The following is a 5,129-nucleotide window of genomic DNA, read 5'->3' as shown; positions in this document are numbered from 1 at the left end:
ATGACACCTGCGAGCTGTTTTGGCACAGTTAATAAATATTTTTTGAAAAATGGCTTTTATCTTCGTTAAATTTAACTAAGTATATTACCGAAATATAGGGTTTTTCTTGTATAGTAAACGTATACACACATTATGGAAGAGAATTTCAAAATCTTTCGTCATGCCTATTAAAAGGCGCGTTTTTATTTTTTTTTAATGAAGGATTTGTTTGTTACATTTGTTGGTGTTGAAAATATAGTATTTTTGCGTACTATATATGTTTTCAACAGTATATAGTACACAGACCCGAAATATAGTACAATACTATATATTATAGTACGGTTGGCAACCCTAACTGCGTGAAACGAATCACCAAACCACCGAACGAATCATAAAAGTAATAAGTTTGTACAGTATGTAGTGTAAAGTATGCCTTCATGGAATGGAATAAAGTTGAATATTAAACAGCAAGACTTTGGGACACCAGACTAACCGGGTTTTCTAATTATTATACGACCAAATTAGGAGACATAGTTCAGTCTAGTAATTTTAAGGATAAGTAAGGTATTTAAATGAACAGTATTAGATTGCTTCGTTGTTACCAGAGATAAACATGTTGTTACTTGTGAGCACTTTGTGAAGTGAGAAAAGTTTTGTTTGTTTCTAAGTATTAGACATGCGCAAAACAGTACGTCAAATAGTAATGCAACATCACGCATCTCTTCCACGGAAGTGATATTACTCCGTAACATCACACATTACCCGATCGATTTTTAATGAAATGATGACAGAGTAATGTTTAAGGTGATTTACGTGAAGTATTACAGATCATATTGAAAAATAGCAATAATAACTGCAATACTTATTAGTTATTACATATCGTAAAATTACAATTTATGTAAATATTTAAAAAATGTAGTTGATTTTCCTTCATACTTGGCCACGTACTTTTATGTTGTTTGTTAATAATTGTAATGAAAGCAAGCAAATGTACAACAAAATATAAAAAGTGAGTGATGCGAGTGATGTTTGTAACTGATGCGTAATGCGTGATGTTGCATTACGTGTCAAAGTGATATTACTTTTGTACCATTACACGCATTACCTACCCATGTCTACTAAGTATCATCATTTTAAAGTGTTAATTATATAAGTTTTAAAGCTGTAATTGTCAGAACTTAGAATGTCTAGTTCTGAGAATGATCAAGAGGTGCAAAATACACCCCCAAAGAAAAAGAAGTACAGTGTCAGCTATAAACCGGATTGGGAAAAAGATGATCTGTTTGAGGGATGGTTATCAAAAAGTAATAAAGGTAAGGGTCAAAGGGGACTTAAATAATAATAAAAGCCTTACTTAGTTACTCAATGATAAAAACTTATTGAATACAAAAAACCCATTTCATTCGTTATTCAGGAAACCTCCTGGATTTGTATGCATACACATGTAAATAGTTCGTGCGTGTAGTGCAGTAATCAATTTGTAATTTTGACATTTTGTTTTGTAGTTCCACAACACCACACAAAAGTACTGACGTGTTGAACTAATTTGAACTCTAAATTCACAGTTCAAATGATTATTTTTGGACTATGCAGACTACATTTTTTTTCTGCGTTCTATTCTGCAAAGTTATTGACTTTGATCCAAGAAAGTCATTGAGGCTTTATGGTCTATGATATTTTTGTTTTTTTTAGTACTGTTTGCACAGTTGGTTTTTAAGACTCATCATCTATAAGGCGGCCTATAAAAGTTGCCAGTTTAAAAAAGTATTCTTAAAGTACGGCAGTATTTTCGTCTTGAGAAATTAACGCATTTTTGTTGCAATATTTAGGCTACATTAAAAAATATTCTTTTCAGGTCCAGATTTTGCTTATTGTAAAGTGTGCTCTTGCGATATAAATATAACGAGAGGGGGTAAAAATGATATTAAAAGACACAAAGAGACAAAAAAACATGAAAGCAATAAGCTGAAAATTCGAGGTCAACAGTCTAGACCAGATGTTTACAAAAAAATCTACATCGTTAGAAAAACTAGTCAAACAGTCAGAAATTAGAATCGCCGCATTCATAGTTGAACATAATATTCCGATCAATGTCCGAACATTTCCCAGATTTAATAAGAGCAGTATGCCCAGATTCTGAAGTCGCAAAAAGGATTACCTGTGGACGTACTAAAACAACAAAAATTATTTCGGAGGTGTTGGGAAGAAGTGACGTTGACACCATGGTTGAAGCCATGCAGACAAATAAATTTTCGTTAACAGCTGATGAAAGTACTGATAAAAGTACAAAAAAGCATTTAGCAGTAATTGTGAGGATCGCTCGAAATAATCTGAAGGTAAATATTATGTTTATAATGTAAAGTTTTCATTTTAAATATGTTACCTTTTATACTTTTTAAACCCTATTCTTTTTCAGGTGGAAGATTTTTTCTTTGAAATATTTGAAATTCTTGAAGGTAACGCCGAAAAATTGCATGAAATAATTACAAAAAAAATGACCGATTTGAGGATTCCATATAAAAAAAATATGATAGGGCTGGCCGCAGATGGTGCCAACGTAATGATGGGAAAAAACAATTCTCTTGCTACGAAGTTCAAACAAGACATACCACACCTTTTCGTTATGAAATGTGTATGCCATTCTGTACATCTTGTAGCGTCTAACGCTTGCTTAAAATTGCCTCGAGAACCCGAAGATCTAGCACGGGATGTGTATAACTATTTGAATGGTAGCCCAAAACGTACCGGCTTATTGAAACAATTCCAAGATTTTTTGGAACTAAAACCACACAAATTACTGCAACCTTCTCAAACAAGATGGCTCTCTTTAGAGGCAGTAGTAAAGAGGCTACTAGAACAATACGAAGCCTTAAAGTTGTACTTTAGGGACGCTATTTTCAGTGACCGTATTAAAGCTGCAGAAAACATATTGAGAATGCTAGAAAACCCAGTGAACAAGCTGTATCTGCAATTTATGGCGTATGCCTTAGGAATATTCAACGAACTAAACAGAACCATGCAATCAGAAAATACGAATGTACACATAATTTACAACAGGGTCATGACCGTAATCTACACAATTTTGGGATGTTATGTGAAAGATGAATACATTTCAAGAAATGATCACAAAAACATCGACTATAAAAATCCCAGAAAGTACATGGATATAAAAGATTGGTATTTAGGCGCTGAAGTAGGGGCGACATTATCTTCACCAACATTAACAATCAGCCCCGAAGAAATAAAACAATTCAAGTTCCGCTGTTTGGAGTTTTACATTGAGGCAATTAAACAACTATTACAGCGATTTCCGTTTGAAGATGATATGGAAATTTTGAAAAAAATGGAGTTTATGGATCCAAAAATAGTTTGTAGTGGCAAAATACTATCCATCGCCGACATATTGGGAAGGTTCCCAAATATAGCACCTTCAAATATTATCCAACAGATTGACACCGAATGGCGGCTTCTTCGGAATACGAAGTTAAACACGGAAGATGAAAATTTAGAAGTAGGAGCTTTCTGGAAAAAGATAGCCCAGATGCATTTGGGTGATGGCAGCAAAATGTTTCCAAATTTAACTTCGACAGTTTTGAGTTTTATGTGCTTGCCACACTCAAGTGCATCTGTGGAAAGGCTGTTTTCCCAAATAAATTTAACCAAGACAAAGTTACGTAATAAGCTGTCTACCCCGGTTATATCGGGAGTCCTTCATACAAAAAATTTATTAAAAAATAATTGTAATTGCTTTAATTTTGAAATTAATGACAAAATTTTACAAAAACATAATAAAGATATATATTAAAAAATCTCCCGATAATTTTTGTAATTTTACCCTAAGACTCCCGGATTTTTATAGGTATGCCTCCCGGAAAATAAAATTTGGATCTGGCAACACTGATTACCGTCGTACTAGGCTTCCGCCATAGTCATTTCAATGTGGACGCAAAGGCGCGTTTCATACGTTTGATATTTCGCGCCCGCCGTCGCAACCGCGCTAGGCTCGCAGTGTGGACTTGCACTATAATTGCTATCACTTTTCCACTACTTTAAGACGTCATGGTATCTCCCTGACATTTTGGCAAAATATAATAAATTATATTTAATGGGCCATCTTCGCGATGGACAGCGTTGGCCAAACAAATGATCGTCGATGTTTGCCGCAATTACGACGATTATGTATACACATTCAATGACCGACCATAGAGATTTAATCCCTCTACACACCTCTACATTATTGCCTCTACTCGCCCAACGCTGCCCATTGTGAAAAGGACCCTTAAACTTCTGTTTACACATAACTACGTGGATCCTTTGGTTAATACAAAAACTACCACACATAGAATAAAGTATAATGAGAGTGCATCTCTAAGAAAATTTGTGATAAACTATTTTCCAAAATGACATGTAACATGATAAAATTTCAATGATGCAACACTTTTTGAATATAAATCTAATCTATTTTGTACATTGGATTTTGAATCTCACATTAAAAACTAGTCGAATATATTTTTACAGTGATAAATCGTCCCAAAATCTTTTCTTGATTTTACAAAAGTTACTGAAAATATTCCGACTGTTCTTCGTTTTACATTTAATGTATATATCTACTCTATTACCTTATTATATGACTATTCATAATAAACACAGATAACATAAAACATCGACCGTTTTTTGGGGGTTCCCGCGCAATTCTTAAATTCGCGGTTTTCCGCGCAATTCTTTCCATAGAGCGGTGCGCCATCTATTGTTTGTGGAAGATTAAAACAATGATATTATCGGAAGTACTACACTAAGCTATAGCATGCAAATCCCAATTTCACAGAATACTGTAGTTAAATACAAATTTGTGTCAAAGCCTCGTTTTTATGATTAAACGATATAAAAGTACCATTCACGTTAAGACAAAGCATTCACCTATTGATTGTACGGCCATTCACAACAAGTTTTTCAGACATTACAAATAATAACGTGAATCAATTCACACATTGAAATATATTGCAGCCTGCAGGCCAACAAACGATATTCAAAATGATAGCCTATTTGATGTCGCTCTAATAATAAACAGACAGGACAAAGGTCAACGCTCATTGTACATATTAAATTTGCAGGAGTAAGGGTTGTACTTCATCAAGTTCGTATTTAAACTT

The 5,129-nt window shown here is 33.9% G+C and overlaps 1 pseudogene; it reads left to right on the top strand.

Annotated features, from left to right (window-relative positions):
- The first annotated feature begins 1,162 nt into the window (after nucleotides 1–1,162).
- On the top strand, nucleotides 1,163–2,339 carry LOC149895567 (uncharacterized; annotated as a pseudogene).
- The last annotated feature ends 2,790 nt before the right edge of the window (nucleotides 2,340–5,129 follow it).

The sequence above is a fragment of the Colias eurytheme genome, chromosome 31, assembly GCF_061535395.1.
Source record: "Colias eurytheme isolate Ceu_HAF_F1 chromosome 31, ilColEury1 Martin Lab GWU primary, whole genome shotgun sequence".
Taxonomy (NCBI): Eukaryota; Metazoa; Arthropoda; class Insecta; order Lepidoptera; family Pieridae; genus Colias; species Colias eurytheme.
This window is presented reverse-complemented; position numbering and strand designations above follow the sequence as displayed.